Raw genomic sequence first — 20,226 nt, 5'->3', positions numbered from 1 at the left:
GCCAATTGGTCAAGAATGTTCTTGTTATCAACCATCTTTGGCTGGTTTTGTAGGTTTTCAATCAGACTAGGGTGAGGAAGGACCTAAGTAAGTTATGGAGAGCAAATAAATTCCTTATGCAAATTAGTTTGGAAATTAGACCATCTGATTGGTTGATGCAATTCTCATTAGGGATGGCCATCGGCCATCGATGTTTATAAACCATCGATGGGTTATGGTCGATGTTCAATAGTTTTTACATCAATGTTTAGTTAAAACGACTAGTTTTTTTTGCTATTTCCTGGTACACAGAGCAAAGCTCCACCCACGACACCAGTGAAGCCCCGCCCCCATATTCTGATTGGCCCACATGCCAGTCAGTCAAATGCAATGGATGACCACTGATATGTAACAACATCGATGGCAAAGGCAACAATGGCCATCATTAATACTCATTCAAAACAATCCATTCCGATTGGTTTATGTACTGTCAGTCAACAGTTTTTTATTTTACTACTTTTGATGGGACCATCATGCAATAGTCTTCAACCAGGAAGCCAATTGGTCAAGAATGTTCTTGTTATCAACCATCTTTGGCTGGTTTAGTAGGTTTTCAATCAGACTAGGGTGAGGAAGGACCTAAGTAAGTTAATGAGAGCAAATAAATTCCTTATGCAAATTAGTTTGGAAATTAGACCATCTGATTGGTTGATGCAATTCTCATTAGGGATGGCCATCGATGTTTATAAACCATCGATGGGTTATGGTCGATGTTCAATAGTTTTTACATCAATGTTTAGTTAAAACGACTAGTTTTGTTTTACTATTTCCTGGTACACAGAGCAAAGCACCACCCATGACACCAGTGAAGCCCCGCACCCATATTCTGATTGGCCCACAGGCCAGTCAGTCAAATACAATGGATGACCACTGATATGTAACAACATCGATGGCAAAGGCAACAATGGCCACCATTAATACTCATTCAAAACAATCCATTCCGATTGGTTTATGTACTGTCAGTCAACAGTTTTCTATTTTACTACTTTTGATGGGACCATCATGCAATAGTCTTCAACCAGGAAGCCAATTGGTCAAGAATGTTCTTGTTATCAACCATCTTTGGCTGGTTTTGTAGGCTTTCAATCAGACTAGGGTAAGGAAGGACCTAAGTAAGTTAATGAGAGCAAATAAATTCCTTATGCAAATTAGTTTGGAAATTAGACCATCTGATTGGTTGATGCAATTCTCATTAGGGATGGCCATCGATGTTTATAAACCATCGATGGGTTATGGTCGATGTTCAATAGTTTTTACATCAATGTTTAGTTAAAACGACTAGTTTTGTTTTACTATTTCCTGGTACACAGAGCAAAGCTCCACCCATGACACCAGTGAAGCCCCGCACCCATATTCTGATTGGCCCACAGGCCAGTCAGTCAAATACAATGGATGACCACTGATATGTAACAACATCGATGACAAAGGCAACAATGGCCATCATTAATACTCATTCAAAACAATCCATTCCGATTGGTTTATGTACTGTCAGCCAACAGTTTTCTATTTTACTACTTTTGATGGGACCATCATGCAATAGTCTTCAACCAGGAAGCCAATTGGTCAAGAATGTTCTTGTTATCAACCATCTTTGGCTGGTTTTGTAGGTTTTCAATCAGACTAGGGTGAGGAAGGACCTAAGTAAGTTATGGAGAGCAAATAAATTCCTTATGCAAATTAGTTTGGAAATTAGACCATCTGATTGGTTGATGCAATTCTCATTAGGGATGGCCATCGGCCATCGATGTTTATAAACCATCGATGGGTTATGGTCGATGTTCAATAGTTTTTACATCAATGTTTAGTTAAAACGACTAGTTTTTTTTGCTATTTCCTGGTACACAGAGCAAAGCTCCACCCACGACACCAGTGAAGCCCCGCCCCCATATTCTGATTGGCCCACAGGCCAGTCAGTCAAATACAATGGATGACCACTGATTTGTAACAACATCGATGGCAAAGCCAACAATAACCATCATTAATACTCATTCAAAACAATCCATTCCGATTGGTTTATGTACTGTCAGTCAACAGTTTTCTATTTTACTACTTTTGATGGGACCATCATGCAATAGTCTTCAACCAGGAAGCCAATTGGTCAAGAATGTTCTTGTTATCAACCATCTTTGGCTGGTTTTGTGGGTTTTCAATCAGACTAGGGTGAGGAAGGACCTAAGTAAGTTATGGAGAGCAAATAAATTCCTTATGCAAATTAGTTTGGAAATTAGACCATCTGATTTGTTGATGCAATTCTCATTAGGGATGGCCATCGGCTATCGATGTTTATAAACCATCGATGGGTTATGGTCGACGTTCAATAGTTTTTACATCAATATTTAGTTAAAACGACTAGTTTTGTTATTTCCTGGTACACAGAGCAAAGTTCCACCCACGACACCAGTGAAGCCCCGCCCCCATATTCTGATTGGCCCACAGGCCAGTCAGTCAAATGCAATGGATGACCACTGATATGTAACAACATCGATGGCAAAGGCAACAATGGCCATCATTAATACTCATTCAAAACAATCCATTCCGATTGGTTTATGTACTGTCAGTCAACAGTTTTCTATTTTACTACTTTTGATGGGACCATCATGCAATAGTCTTCAACCAGGAAGCCAATTGGTCAAGAATGTTCTTGTTATCAACCATCTTTGGCTGGTTTTGTAGGTTTTCAATCAGACTAGGGTGAGGAAGGACCTAAGTAAGTTAATGAGAGCAAATAAATTCCTTATGCAAATTAGTTTGGAAATTAGACCATCTGATTGGTTGATGCAATTCTCATTAGGGATGGCCATCGATGTTTATAAACCATCGATGGGTTATGGTCGATGTTCAATAGTTTTTACATCAATGTTTAGTTAAAACGACTAGTTTTGTTTTACTATTTCCTGGTACACAGAGCAAAGCACCACCCATGACACCAGTGAAGCCCCGCACCCATATTCTGATTGGCCCACAGGCCAGTCAGTCAAATACAATGGATGACCACTGATATGTAACAACATCGATGGCAAAGGCAACAATGGCAATCATTAATACTCATTCAAAACAATCCATTCCAATTTGTTTATGTACTGTCAGCCAACAGTTTTCTATTTTACTACTTTTGATGGGACCATCATGCAATAGTCTTCAACCAGGAAGCCAATTGGTCAAGAATGTTCTTGTTATCAACCATCTTTGGCTGGTTTTGTATGTTTTCAATCAGACTAGGGTGAGGAAGGACCTAAGTAAGTTATGGAGAGCAAATAAATTCCTTATGCAAATTAGTTTGGAAATTAGACCATCTGATTGGTTGATGCAATTCTCATTAGGGATGGCCATCGGCCATCGATGTTTATAAACCATCGATGGGTTATGGTCGATGTTCAATAGTTTTTACATCAATGTTTAGTTAAAACGACTAGTTTTGTTTTGCTATTTCCTGTTACACAGAGCAAAGCTCCACCCACGACACCAGTGAAGCCCCGCCCCCATATTCTGATTTGCCCTCAGGCCAGTCAGTCAAATGCAATGGATGACCACTGATATGTAACAACATCGATGGCAAAGGCAACAATTGCCATCATTAATACTCATTCAAAACATTCCATTCCAATTGGTTTATGTACTGTCAGCCAACAGTTTTCTATTTTACTACTTTTGATGGGACCATCATGCAATAGTCTTCAACCAGGAAGCCAATTGGTCAAGAATGTTCTTGTTATCAACCATCTTTGGCTGGTTTTGTATGTTTTCAATCAGACTAGGGTGAGGAAGGACCTAAGTAAGTTATGGAGAGCAAATAAATTACTTATGCAAATTAGTTTGGAAATTAGACCATCTGATTGGTTGATGCAATTCTCATTAGGGATGGCCATCGGCCATCGATGTTTATAAACCATCGATGGGTTATGGTCGATGTTCAATAGTTTTTACATCAATGTTTAGTTAAAACGTCTAGTTTTGTTTTGCTATTTCCTGTTACACAGAGCAAAGCTCCACCCACGACACCAGGGAAGCCCCGCCCCCATATTCTGATTGGTCCTCAGGCCAGTCAGTCAAATGCAATGGATGACCACTGATATGTAACAACATCGATGGCAAAGGCAACAATGGCCATCATTAATACTCATTCAAAACATTCCATTCCGATTGGTTTATGTACTATCAGTCAACAGTTTTCTATTTTACTACTTTTGATGGGACCATCATGCATTAGTCTTCAACCAAGAAGCCAATTGGTCAAGAATGTTCTTGTTATCAACCATCTTTGGCTGGTTTTGTAAGTTTTCAATCAGACTAGGGTGAGGAAGGACCTAAGTAAGTTATGGAGAGCAAATAAATTCCTTATGCAAATTAGTTTGGAAATTAGACCATCTGATTGGTTGATGCAATTCTCATTAGGGATGGCCATCGATGGTTATAAACCATCGATGGGTTATGGTCGATGTTCAATAGTTTTTACATCAATGTTTAGTTAAAACGACTAGTTTTGTTTTGCTATTTCCTGGTACACAGAGCAAAGCTCCACCCACGACACCAGTGAAGCCCCGCCCCCATATTCTGATTGGCCCACAGGCCAGTCAGTCAAATACAATGGATGACCACTGATATGTAACAACATCGATGGCAAAGGCAACAATGGCCATCATTAATACTCATTCAAAACATTCCATTCCGATTGGTTTATGTACTGTCAGTCAACAGTTTTCTATTTTACTACTTTTGATGGGACCATCATGCATTAGTCTTCAACCAAGAAGCCAATTGGTCAAGAATGTTCTTGTTATCAACCATCTTTGGCCGGTTTTGTAAGTTTTCAATCAGACTAGGGTGAGGAAGGACCTAAGTAAGTTATGGAGAGCAAATAAATTCCTTATGCAAATTAGTTTGGAAATTAGACCATCTGATTGGTTGATGCAATTCTCATTAGGGATGGCCATCGGCCATCGATGTTTATAAACCATCGATGGGTTATGGTCGATGTTCAATAGTTTTTACATCAATGTTTAGTTAAAACGACTAGTTTTGTTATTTCCTGGTACACAGAGCAAAGTTCCACCCACGACACCAGTGAAGCCCCGCCCCCATATTCTGATTGGCCCACAGGCCAGTCAGTCAAATGCAATGGATGACCACTGATATGTAACAACATCGATGGCAAAGGCAACAATGGCCATCATTAATACTCATTCAAAACAATCCATTCCGATTGGTTTATGTACTGTCAGTCAACAGTTTTCTATTTTACTACTTTTGATGGGACCATCATGCAATAGTCTTCAACCAGGAAGCCAATTGGTCAAGAATGTTCTTGTTATCAACCATCTTTGGCTGGTTTTGTAGGTTTTCAATCAGACTAGGGTGAGGAAGGACCTAAGTAAGTTATTGAGAGCAAATAAATTCCTTATGCAAATTAGTTTGGAAATTAGACCATCTGATTGGTTGATGCAATTCTCATTAGGGATGGCCATCGATGGTTATAAACCATCGATGGGTTATGGTCGATGTTCAATAGTTTTTACATCAATGTTTAGTTAAAACGACTAGTTTTGTTTTGCTATTTCCTGGTACACAGAGCAAAGCTCCACCCACGACACCAGTGAAGCCCCGCCCCCATATTCTGATTGGCCCACAGGCCAGTCAGTCAAATACAATGGATGACCACTGATATGTAACAACATCGATGGCAAAGGCAACAATGGCCATCATTAATACTCATTCAAAACAATCCATTCCGATTGGTTTATGTACTGTCAGCCAACAGTTTTCTATTTTACTACTTTTGATGGGACCATCATGCATTAGTCTTCAACCAAGAAGCCAATTGGTCAAGAATGTTCTTGTTATCAACCATCTTTGGCTGGTTTTGAGGGTTTTCAATCAGACTAGGGTGAGGAAGGACCTAAGTAAGTTATGGAGAGCAAATAAATTCCTTATGCAAATTAGTTTGGAAATTAGACCATCTGATTGGTTGATGCAATTCTCATTAGGGATGGCCATCGGCCATCGATGTTTATAAACCATCGATGGGTTATGGTCGATGTTCAATAGTTTTTACATCAATGTTTAGTTAAAACGACTAGTTTTGTTTTGCTATTTCCTGTTACACAGAGCAAAGCTCCACCCACGACACCAGTGAAGCCCCGCCCCCATATTCTGATTGGCCCTCAGGCCAGTCAGTCAAATGCAATGGATGACCACTGATATGTAACAACATCGATGGCAAAGGCAACAATGGCCATCATTAATACTCATTCAAAACATTCCATTCCGATTGGTTTATGTACTGTCAGTCAACAGTTTTCTATTTTACTACTTTTGATGGGACCATCATGCATTAGTCTTCAACCAAGAAGCCAATTGGTCAAGAATGTTCTTGTTATCAACCATCTTTGGCTGGTTTTGTAAGTTTTCAATCAGACTAGGGTGAGGAAGGACCTAAGTAAGTTATGGAGAGCAAATAAATTCCTTATGCAAATTAGTTTGGAAATTAGACCATCTGATTGGTTGATGCAATTCTCATTAGGGATGGCCATCGGCCATCGATGTTTATAAACCATCGATGGGTTATGGTCGATGTTCAATAGTTTTTACATCAATGTTTAGTTAAAACGACTCGTTTTGTTTTGCTATTTCCTGTTACACAGAGCAAAGCTCCACCCACGACACCAGGGAAGCCCCGCCCCCATATTCTGATTGGCCCTCAGGCCAGTCAGTCAAATGCAATGGATGACCACTGATATGTAACAACATCGATGGCAAAGGCAACAATGGCCATCATTAATACTCATTCAAAACATTCCATTCCGATTGGTTTATGTACTGTCAGTCAACAGTTTTCTATTTTACTACTTTTGATGGGACCATCATGCATTAGTCTTCAACCAGGAAGCCAATTGGTCAAGAATGTTCTTGTTATCAACCATCTTTGGCTGGTTTTGTAAGTTTTCAATCAGACTAGGGTGAGGAAGGACCTAAGTAAGTTATGGAGAGCAAATAAATTCCTTATGCAAATTAGTTTGGAAATTAGACCATCTGATTGGTTGATGCAATTCTCATTAGGGATGGCCATCGATGGTTATAAACCATCGATGGGTTATGGTCGATGTTCAATAGTTTTTACATCAATGTTTAGTTAAAACGACTAGTTTTGTTTTGCTATTTCCTGGTACACAGAGCAAAGTTCCACCCACGACACCAGTGAAGCCCCGCCCCCATATTCTGATTGGCCCACAGGCCAGTCAGTCAAATGCAATGGATGACCACTGATATGTAACAACATCGATGGCAAAGGCAACAATGGCCATCATTAATACTCATTCAAAACAATCCATTCCGATTGGTTTATGTACTGTCAGTCAACAGTTTTCTATTTTACTACTTTTGATGGGACCATCATGCAATAGTCTTCAACCAGGAAGCCAATTGGTCAAGAATGTTCTTGTTATCAACCATCTTTGGCTGGTTTTGTAGGTTTTCAATCACACTAGGGTAAGGAAGGACCTAAGTAAGTTAATGAGAGCAAATAAATTCCTTATGCAAATTAGTTTGGAAATTAGACCATCTGATTGGTTGATGCAATTCTCATTAGGGATGGCCATCGATGTTTTCTAAACCATCGATGGGTTATGGTCGATGTTCAATAGTTTTTACATCAATGTTTAGTTAAAACGACTAGTTTTGTTTTACTATTTCCTGGTACACAGAGCAAAGCTCCACCCATGACACCAGTGAAGCCCCGCACCCATATTCTGATTGGCCCACAGGCCAGTCAGTCAAATACAATGGATGACCACTGATATGTAACAACATCGATGGCAAAGGCAACAATGGCAATCATTAATACTCATTCAAAACAATCCATTCCGATTTGTTTATGTACTGTCAGCCAACAGTTTTCTATTTTACTACTTTTGATGGGACCATCATGCAATAGTCTTCAACCAGGAAGCCAATTGGTCAAGAATGTTCTTGTTATCAACCATCTTTGGCTGGTTTTGTATGTTTTCAATCAGACTAGGGTGAGGAAGGACCTAAGTAAGTTATGGAGAGCAAATAAATTCCTTATGCAAATTAGTTTGGAAATTAGACCATCTGATTGGTTGATGCAATTCTCATTAGGGATGGCCATCGGCCATCGATGTTTATAAACCATCGATGGGTTATGGTCGATGTTCAATAGTTTTTACATCAATGTTTAGTTAAAACGACTAGTTTTGTTTTGCTATTTCCTGTTACACAGAGCAAAGCTCCACCCACGACACCAGTGAAGCCCCGCCCCCATATTCTGATTTGCCCTCAGGCCAGTCAGTCAAATGCAATGGATGACCACTGATATGTAACAACATCGATGGCAAAGGCAACAATTGCCATCATTAATACTCATTCAAAACATTCCATTCCGATTGGTTTATGTACTGTCAGCCAACAGTTTTCTATTTTACTACTTTTGATGGGACCATCATGCAATAGTCTTCAACCAGGAAGCCAATTGGTCAAGAATGTTCTTGTTATCAACCATCTTTGGCTGGTTTTGTATGTTTTCAATCAGACTAGGGTGAGGAAGGACCTAAGTAAGTTATGGAGAGCAAATAAATTACTTATGCAAATTAGTTTGGAAATTAGACCATCTAATTGGTTGATGCAATTCTCATTAGGGATGGCCATCGGCCATCGATGTTTATAAACCATCGATGGGTTATGGTCGATGTTCAATAGTTTTTACATCAATGTTTAGTTAAAACGTCTAGTTTTGTTTTGCTATTTCCTGTTACACAGAGCAAAGCTCCACCCACGACACCAGGGAAGCCCGCCCCCATATTCTGATTGGTCCTCAGGCCAGTCAGTCAAATGCAATGGATGACCACTGATATGTAACAACATCGATGGCAAAGGCAACAATGGCCATCATTAATACTCATTCAAAACATTCCATTCCGATTGGTTTATGTACTATCAGTCAACAGTTTTCTATTTTACTACTTTTGATGGGACCATCATGCATTAGTCTTCAACCAAGAAGCCAATTGGTCAAGAATGTTCTTGTTATCAACCATCTTTGGCTGGTTTTGTAAGTTTTCAATCAGACTAGGGTGAGGAAGGACCTAAGTAAGTTATGGAGAGCAAATAAATTCCTTATGCAAATTAGTTTGGAAATTAGACCATCTGATTGGTTGATGCAATTCTCATTAGGGATGGCCATCGGCCATCGATGTTTATAAACCATCGATGGGTTATGGTCGATGTTCAATAGTTTTTACATCAATGTTTAGTTAAAACGACTAGTTTTGTTATTTCCTGGTACACAGAGCAAAGTTCCACCCACGACACCAGTGAAGCCCCGCCCCCATATTCTGATTGGCCCACAGGCCAGTCAGTCAAATGCATCGGATGACCACTGATATGTAACAACATCGATGGCAAAGGCAACAATGGCCATCATTAATACTCATTCAAAACAATCCATTCCGATTGGTTTATGTACTGTCAGTCAACAGTTTTCTATTTTACTACTTTTGATGGGACCATCATGCAATAGTCTTCAACCAGGAAGCCAATTGGTCAAGAATGTTCTTGTTATCAACCATCTTTGGCTGGTTTTGTAGGTTTTCAATCAGACTAGGGTGAGGAAGGACCTAAGTAAGTTATTGAGAGCAAATAAATTCCTTATGCAAATTAGTTTGGAAATTAGACCATCTGATTGGTTGATGCAATTCTCATTAGGGATGGCCATCGATGGTTATAAACCATCGATGGGTTATGGTCGATGTTCAATAGTTTTTACATCAATGTTTAGTTAAAACGACTAGTTTTGTTTTGCTATTTCCTGGTACACAGAGCAAAGCTCCACCCACGACACCAGTGAAGCCCCGCCCCCATATTCTGATTGGCCCACAGGCCAGTCAGTCAAATACAATGGATGACCACTGATATGTAACAACATCGATGGCAAAGGCAACAATGGCCATCATTAATACTCATTCAAAACATTCCATTCCGATTGGTTTATGTACTGTCAGTCAACAGTTTTCTATTTTACTACTTTTGATGGGACCATCATGCATTAGTCTTCAACCAAGAAGCCAATTGGTCAAGAATGTTCTTGTTATCAACCATCTTTGGCTGGTTTTGTAAGTTTTCAATCAGACTAGGGTGAGGAAGGACCTAAGTAAGTTATGGAGAGCAAATAAATTCCTTATGCAAATTAGTTTGGAAATTAGACCATCTGATTGGTTGATGCAATTCTCATTAGGGATGGCCATCGGCCATCGATGTTTATAAACCATCGATGGGTTATGGTCGATGTTCAATAGTTTTTACATCAATGTTTAGTTAAAACGACTAGTTTTGTTATTTCCTGGTACACAGAGCAAAGTTCCACCCACGACACCAGTGAAGCCCCGCCCCCATATTCTGATTGGCCCACAGGCCAGTCAGTCAAATGCAATGGATGACCACTGATATGTAACAACATCGATGGCAAAGGCAACAATGGCCATCATTAATACTCATTCAAAACAATCCATTCCGATTGGTTTATGTACTGTCAGTCAACAGTTTTCTATTTTACTACTTTTGATGGGACCATCATGCAATAGTCTTCAACCAGGAAGCCAATTGGTCAAGAATGTTCTTGTTATCAACCATCTTTGGCTGGTTTTGTAGGTTTTCAATCAGACTAGGGTGAGGAAGGACCTAAGTAAGTTATTGAGAGCAAATAAATTCCTTATGCAAATTAGTTTGGAAATTAGACCATCTGATTGGTTGATGCAATTCTCATTAGGGATGGCCATCGATGGTTATAAACCATCGATGGGTTATGGTCGATGTTCAATAGTTTTTACATCAATGTTTAGTTAAAACGACTAGTTTTGTTTTGCTATTTCCTGGTACACAGAGCAAAGCTCCACCCACGACACCAGTGAAGCCCCGCCCCCATATTCTGATTGGCCCACAGGCCAGTCAGTCAAATACAATGGATGACCACTGATATGTAACAACATCGATGGCAAAGGCAACAATGGCCATCATTAATACTCATTCAAAACAATCCATTCCGATTGGTTTATGTACTGTCAGCCAACAGTTTTCTATTTTACTACTTTTGATGGGACCATCATGCAATAGTCTTCAACCAGGAAGCCAATTGGTCAAGAATGTTCTTGTTATCAACCATCTTTGGCTGGTTTTGTATGTTTTCAATCAGACTAGGGTGAGGAAGGACCTAAGTAAGTTATGGAGAGCAAATAAATTCCTTATGCAAATTAGTTTGGAAATTAGACCATCTGATTGGTTGATGCAATTCTCATTAGGGATGGCCATCGGCTATCGATGTTTATAAACCATCGATGGGTTATGGTCGATGTTCAATAGTTTTTACATCAATATTTAGTTAAAACGACTAGTTTTGTTATTTCCTGGTACACAGAGCAAAGTTCCACCCACGACACCAGTGAAGCCCCGCCCCCATATTCTGATTGGCCCACAGGCCAGTCAGTCAAATGCAATGGATGACCACTGATATGTAACAACATCGATGGCAAAGGCAACAATGGCCATCATTAATACTCATTCAAAACAATCCATTCCAATTGGTTTATGTACTGTCAGTCAACAGTTTTCTATTTTACTACTTTTGATGGGACCATCATGCAATAGTCTTCAACCAGGAAGCCAATTGGTCAAGAATGTTCTTGTTATCAACCATCTTTGGCTGGTTTTGTAGGTTTTCAATCAGACTAGGGTGAGGAAGGACCTAAGTAAGTTAATGAGAGCAAATAAATTCCTTATGCAAATTAGTTTGGAAATTAGACCATCTGATTGGTTGATGCAATTCTCATTAGGGATGACATTTTTATTGGTAAGCTGCTCAATCAGAGGTCTGTCATTCAGGTGCCAACAGGGAGGGGTAAATCTGGTTAGGAAAGAAAAACAGTTTGTATCCCTATTGCACACTGAATGAGAAATATACATATAATAATCAGACAATACAGAGATCTTGGTTGCATATATCTGCAGATATAGGGTTAAGCCCCCAGGCCGTACGTCAAGGCGTCTCTGTCACTGGGGGTCCCTAACACTGGGTATGGGTCTGGGGTGTGGGCCCCCAACATGCCGACACAGGCTGACTACTCCAGGGCAGCACACAAATGAAAATTAGTAAGTGTTAAATAAGAAGCACATAAGTGCTATGTAGGGAGGTGAAGGTGTGATTAAAATAATACATACAATAGGGAAAAAAAAACATAAATGTTAATAAAGTGTTAGGGTGTGCTACCCTGGAGCAGACCAGCCATACCAACAAAGGGGGAATCACACTCCCAAACCCATCCCATGCACAATAACAAATTTATGGGCCTAATAGCCCAGTGTAAGGCCACATGATAATGGCTTTACAACATCTGAGAGCCAGCTTACCTGGAGATACCCCTGGCTTCTCCAATGGCACTCAGGTGTCAGCAATCCCTCCTATTGCTGACCCATCTATGCCTCTCAACTGCACAACATTTTTATTGGTAAGCTGCTCAATCAGAGGTCTGTCATTCAGGTGCCAACAGGGAGGGGTAAATCTGGTTAGGAAAGAAAAACAGTTTGTATCCCTATTGCACACTGAATGAGAAATATACATATAATAATCAGACAATACAGAGATCTTGGTTGCATATATCTGCAGATATAGGGTTAAGCCCCCAGGCCGTACGTCAAGGCGTCTCTGTCACTGGGGGTCCCTAACACTGGGTATGGGTCTGGGGTGTGGGCCCCCAACATGCCGACACAGGCTGACTACTCCAGGGCAGCACACAAATGAAAATTAGTAAGTGTTAAATAAGAAGCACATAAGTGCTATGTAGGGAGGTGAAGGTGTGATTAAAATAATACATACAATAGGGAAAAAACATAAATGTTAATAAAGTGTTAGGGTGTGCTACCCTGGAGCAGACCAGCCATACCAACAAAGGGGGAATCACACTCCCAAACCCATCCCATGCACAATAACAAATTTATGGGCCTAATAGCCCAGTGTAAGGCCACATGATAATGGCTTTACAACATCTGAGAGCCAGCTTACCTGGAGATACCCCTGGCTTCTCCAATGGCACTCAGGTGTCAGCAATCCCTCCTATTGCTGACCCATCTATGCCTCTCAACTGCACAACATTTTTATTGGTAAGCTGCTCAATCAGAGGTCTGTCATTCAGGTGCCAACAGGGAGGGGTAAATCTGGTTAGGAAAGAAAAACAGTTTGTATCCCTATTGCACACTGAATGAGAAATATACATATAATAATCAGACAATACAGAGATCTTGGTTGCATATATCTGCAGATATAGGGTTAAGCCCCCAGGCCGTACGTCAAGGCGTCTCTGTCACTGGGGGTCCCTAACACTGGGTATGGGTCTGGGGTGTGGGCCCCCAACATGCCGACACAGGCTGACTACTCCAGGGCAGCACACAAATGAAAATTAGTAAGTGTTAAATAAGAAGCACATAAGTGCTATGTAGGGAGGTGAAGGTGTGATTAAAATAATACATACAATAGGGAAAAAACATAAATGTTAATAAAGTGTTAGGGTGTGCTACCCTGGAGCAGACCAGCCATACCAACAAAGGGGGAATCACACTCCCAAACCCATCCCATGCACAATAACAAATTTATGGGCCTAATAGCCCAGTGTAAGGCCACATGATAATGGCTTTACAACATCTGAGAGCCAGCTTACCTGGAGATACCCCTGGCTTCTCCAATGGCACTCAGGTGTCAGCAATCCCTCCTATTGCTGACCCATCTATGCCTCTCAACTGCACAACATTTTTATTGGTAAGCTGCTCAATCAGAGGTCTGTCATTCAGGTGCCAACAGGGAGGGGTAAATCTGGTTAGGAAAGAAAAACAGTTTGTATCCCTATTGCACACTGAATGAGAAATATACATATAATAATCAGACAATACAGAGATCTTGGTTGCATATATCTGCAGATATAGGGTTAAGCCCCCAGGCCGTACGTCAAGGCGTCTCTGTCACTGGGGGTCCCTAACACTGGGTATGGGTCTGGGGTGTGGGCCCCCAACATGCCGACACAGGCTGACTACTCCAGGGCAGCACACAAATGAAAATTAGTAAGTGTTAAATAAGAAGCACATAAGTGCTATGTAGGGAGGTGAAGGTGTGATTAAAATAATACATACAATAGGGAAAAAACATAAATGTTAATAAAGTGTTAGGGTGTTATATGTATATTTCTCATTCAGTGTGCAATAGGGATACAAACTGTTTTTCTTTCCTAACCAGATTTACCCCTCCCTGTTGGCACCTGAATGACAGACCTCTGATTGAGCAGCTTACCAATAAAAATGTTGTGCAGTTGAGAGGCATAGATGGGTCAGCAATAGGAGGGATTGCTGACACCTGAGTGCCATTGGAGAAGCCAGGGGTATCTCCAGGTAAGCTGGCTCTCAGATGTTGTAAAGCCATTATCATGTGGCCTTACACTGGGCTATTAGGCCCATAAATTTGTTATTGTGCATGGGATGGGTTTGGGAGTGTGATTCCCCCTTTGTTGGTATGGCTGGTCTGCTCCAGGGTAGCACACCCTAACACTTTATTAACATTTATGTTTTTTCCCTATTGTATGTATTATTTTAATCACACCTTCACCTCCCTACATAGCACTTATGTGCTTCTTATTTAACACTTACTAATTTTCATTTGTGTGCTGCCCTGGAGTAGTCAGCCTGTGTCGGCATGTTGGGGGCCCACACCCCAGACCCATACCCAGTGTTAGGGACCCCCAGTGACAGAGACGCCTTGACGTACGGCCTGGGGGCTTAACCCTATATCTGCAGATATATGCAACCAAGATCTCTGTATTGTCTGATTATTATATGTATATTTCTCATTCAGTGTGCAATAGGGATACAAACTGTTTTTCTTTCCTAACCAGATTTACCCCTCCCTGTTGGCACCTGAATGACAGACCTCTGATTGAGCAGCTTACCAATAAAAATGTTGTGCAGTTGAGAGGCATAGATGGGTCAGCAATAGGAGGGATTGCTGACACCTGAGTGCCATTGGAGAAGCCAGGGGTATCTCCAGGTAAGCTGGCTCTCAGATGTTGTAAAGCCATTATCATGTGGCCTTACACTGGGCTATTAGGCCCATAAATTTGTTATTGTGCATGGGATGGGTTTGGGAGTGTGATTCCCCCTTTGTTGGTATGGCTGGTCTGCTCCAGGGTAGCACACCCTAACACTTTATTAACATTTATGTTTTTTCCCTATTGTATGTATTATTTTAATCACACCTTCACCTCCCTACATAGCACTTATGTGCTTCTTATTTAACACTTACTAATTTTCATTTGTGTGCTGCCCTGGAGTAGTCAGCCTGTGTCGGCATGTTGGGGGCCCACACCCCAGACCCATACCCAGTGTTAGGGACCCCCAGTGACAGAGACGCCTTGACGTACGGCCTGGGGGCTTAACCCTATATCTGCAGATATATGCAACCAAGATCTCTGTATTGTCTGATTATTATATGTATATTTCTCATTCAGTGTGCAATAGGGATACAAACTGTTTTTCTTTCCTAACCAGATTTACCCCTCCCTGTTGGCACCTGAATGACAGACCTCTGATTGAGCAGCTTACCAATAAAAATGTTGTGCAGTTGAGAGGCATAGATGGGTCAGCAATAGGAGGGATTGCTGACACCTGAGTGCCATTGGAGAAGCCAGGGGTATCTCCAGGTAAGCTGGCTCTCAGATGTTGTAAAGCCATTATCATGTGGCCTTACACTGGGCTATTAGGCCCATAAATTTGTTATTGTGCATGGGATGGGTTTGGGAGTGTGATTCCCCCTTTGTTGGTATGGCTGGTCTGCTCCAGGGTAGCACACCCTAACACTTTATTAACATTTATGTTTTTTCCCTATTGTATGTATTATTTTAATCACACCTTCACCTCCCTACATAGCACTTATGTGCTTCTTATTTAACACTTACTAATTTTCATTTGTGTGCTGCCCTGGAGTAGTCAGCCTGTGTCGGCATGTTGGGGGCCCACACCCCAGACCCATACCCAGTGTTAGGGACCCCCAGTGACAGAGACGCCTTGACGTACGGCCTGGGGGCTTAACCCTATATCTGCAGATATATGCAACCAAGATCTCTGTATTGTCTGATTATTATATGTATATTTCTCATTCAGTGTGCAATAGGGATACAAACTGTTTTTCTCTCATTAGGGATGGCCATCGGCCATCGATGTTTATAAACCATCGATGGGTTATGGTCGATGTTCAATAGTTTTTACATCAATGTTTAGTTAAAACGACTAGTTTTGTTTTGCTATTTCCTGTTACACAGAGCAAAGCTCCACCCACGACACCAGTGAAGCCCCGCCCCCATATTCTGATTTGCCCTCAGGCCAGTCAGTCAAATGCAATGGATGACCACTGATATGTAACAACATCGATGGCAAAGGCAACAATGGCCATCATTAATACTCATTCAAAACATTCCATTCCGATTGGTTTATGTACTGTCAGCCAACAGTTTTCTATTTTACTACTTTTGATGGGACCATCATGCAATAGTCTTCAACCAGGAAGCCAATTGGTCAAGAATGTTCTTGTTATCAACCATCTTTGGCTGGTTTTGTATGTTTTCAATGAGACTAGGGTGAGGAAGGACCTAAGTAAGTTATGGAGAGCAAATAAATTCCTTATGCAAATTAGTTTGGAAATTAGACCATCTGATTGGTTGATGCAATTCTCATTAGGGATGGCCATCGGCCATCGATGTTTATAAACCATCGATGGGTTATGGTCGATGTTCAATAGTTTTTACATCAATGTTTAGTTAAAACGACTAGTTTTGTTTTGCTATTTCCTGTTACACAGAGCAAAGCTCCACCCACGACACCAGTGAAGCCCCGCCCCCATATTCTGATTGGCCCTCAGGCCAGTCAGTCAAATGCAATGGATGACCACTGATATGTAACAACATCGATGGCAAAGGCAACAATGGCCATCATTAATACTCATTCAAAACATTCCATTCCGATTGGTTTATGTACTGTCAGTCAACAGTTTTCTATTTTACTACTTTTGATGGGACCATCATGCATTAGTCTTCAACCAAGAAGCCAATTGGTCAAGAATGTTCTTGTTATCAACCATCTTTGGCTGGTTTTGTAAGTTTTCAATCAGACTAGGGTGAGGAAGGACCTAAGTAAGTTATGGAGAGCAAATAAATTCCTTATGCAAATTAGTTTGGAAATTAGACCATCTGATTGGTTGATGCAATTCTCATTAGGGATGGCCATCGGCCATCGATGTTTATAAACCATAGATGGGTTATGGTCGATGTTCAATAGTTTTTACATCAATGTTTAGTTAAAACGACTAGTTTTGTTATTTCCTGGTACACAGAGCAAAGTTCCACCCACGACACCAGTGAAGCCCCGCCCCCATATTCTGATTGGCCCACAGGCCAGTCAGTCAAATGCAATGGATGACCACTGATATGTAACAACATCGATGGCAAAGGCAACAATGGCCATCATTAATACTCATTCAAAACAATCCATTCCGATTGGTTTATGTACTGTCAGTCAACAGTTTTCTATTTTACTACTTTTGATGGGACCATCATGCAATAGTCTTCAACCAGGAAGCCAATTGGTCAAGAATGTTCTTGTTATCATCCATCTTTGGCTGGTTTTGTAGGTTTTCAATCAGACTAGGGTGAGGAAGGACCTAAGTAAGTTATTGAGAGCAAATAAATTCCTTATGCAAATTAGTTTGGAAATTAGACCATCTGATTGGTTGATGCAATTCTCATTAGGGATGGCCATCGATGGTTATAAACCATCGATGGGTTATGGTCGATGTTCAATAGTTTTTACATCAATGTTTAGTTAAAACGACTAGTTTTGTTTTGCTATTTCCTGGTACACAGAGCAAAGCTCCACCCACGACACCAGTGAAGCCCCGCCCCCATATTCTGATTGGCCCACAGGCCAGTCAGTCAAATACAATGGATGACCACTGATATGTAACAACATCGATGGCAAAGGCAACAGTGGCCATCATTAATACTCATTCAAAACAATCCATTCCGATTGGTTTATGTACTGTCAGCCAACAGTTTTCTATTTTACTACTTTTGATGGGACCATCATGCAATAGTCTTCAACCAGGAAGCCAATTGGTCAAGAATGTTCTTGTTATCAACCATCTTTGGCTGGTTTTGTAGGTTTTCAATCAGACTAGGGTGAGGAAGGACCTAAGTAAGTTATGGAGAGCAAATAAATTCCTTATGCAAATTAGTTTGGAAATTAGACCATCTGATTGGTTGATGCAATTCTCATTAGGGATGGCCATCGGCCATCGATGTTTATAAACCATCGATGGGTTATGGTCGATGTTCAATAGTTTTTACATCAATGTTTAGTTAAAACGACTAGTTTTTTTTGCTATTTCCTGGTACACAGAGCAAAGCTCCACCCACGACACCAGTGAAGCCCCGCCCCCATATTCTGATTGGCCCACAGGCCAGTCAGTCAAATACAATGGATGACCACTGATTTGTAACAACATCGATGGCAAAGCCAACAATAACCATCATTAATACTCATTCAAAACAATCCATTCCGATTGGTTTATGTACTGTCAGTCAACAGTTTTCTATTTTACTACTTTTGATGGGACCATCATGCAATAGTCTTCAACCAGGAAGCCAATTGGTCAAGAATGTTCTTGTTATCAACCATCTTTGGCTGGTTTTGTGGGTTTTCAATCAGACTAGGGTGAGGAAGGACCTAAGTAAGTTATGGAGAGCAAATAAATTCCTTATGCAAATTAGTTTGGAAATTAGACCATCTGATTTGTTGATGCAATTCTCATTAGGGATGGCCATCGGCTATCGATGTTTATAAACCATCGATGGGTTATGGTCGATGTTCAATAGTTTTTACATCAATATTTAGTTAAAACGACTAGTTTTGTTATTTCCTGGTACACAGAGCAAAGTTCCACCCACGACACCAGTGAAGCCCCGCCCCCATATTCTGATTGGCCCACATGCCAGTCAGTCAAATGCAATGGATGACCACTGATATGTAACAACATCGATGGCAAAGGCAACAATGGCCATCATTAATACTCATTCAAAACAATCCATTCCGATTGGTTTATGTACTGTCAGTCAACAGTTTTCTATTTTACTACTTTTGATGGGACCATCATGCAATAGTCTTCAACCAGGAAGCCAATTGGTCAAGAATGTTCTTGTTATCAACCATCTTTGGCTGGTTTAGTAGGTTTTCAATCAGACTAGGGTGAGGAAGGACCTAAGTAAGTTAATGAGAGCAAATAAATTCCTTATGCAAATTAGTTTGGAAATTAGACCATCTGATTGGTTGATGCAATTCTCATTAGGGATGGCCATCGATGTTTATAAACCATCGATGGGTTATGGTCGATGTTCAATAGTTTTTACATCAATGTTTAGTTAAAACGACTAGTTTTGTTTTACTATTTCCTGGTACACAGAGCAAAGCACCACCCATGACACCAGTGAAGCCCCGCACCCATATTCTGATTGGCCCACAGGCCAGTCAGTCAAATACAATGGATGACCACTGATATGTAACAACATCGATGGCAAAGGCAACAATGGCAATCATTAATACTCATTCAAAACAATCCATTCCGATTTGTTTATGTACTGTCAGCCAACAGTTTTCTATTTTACTACTTTTGATGGGACCATCATGCAATAGTCTTCAACCAGGAAGCCAATTGGTCAAGAATGTTCTTGTTATTAACCATCTTTGGCTGGTTTTGTATGTTTTCAATCAGACTAGGGTGAGGAAGGACCTAAGTAAGTTATGGAGAGCAAATAAATTCCTTATGCAAATTAGTTTGGAAATTAGACCATCTAATTGGTTGATGCAATTCTCATTAGGGATGGCCATCGGCCATCGGCCATCGATGTTTATAAACCATCGATGGGTTATGGTCGATGTTCAATAGTTTTTACATCAATGTTTAGTTAAAACGACTAGTTTTGTTTTGCTATTTCCTGTTACACAGAGCAAAGCTCCACCCACGACACCAGTGAAGCCCCGCCCCCATATTCTGATTGGCCCTCAGGCCAGTCAGTCAAATGCAATGGATGACCACTGATATGT

Source organism: Crinia signifera, chromosome 8, assembly GCF_055691185.1.
Source record: "Crinia signifera chromosome 8, ASM5569118v1, whole genome shotgun sequence".
NCBI lineage: Eukaryota > Metazoa > Chordata > Amphibia > Anura > Myobatrachidae > Crinia > Crinia signifera.
Note: the sequence above shows the minus strand (reverse complement) of the source record.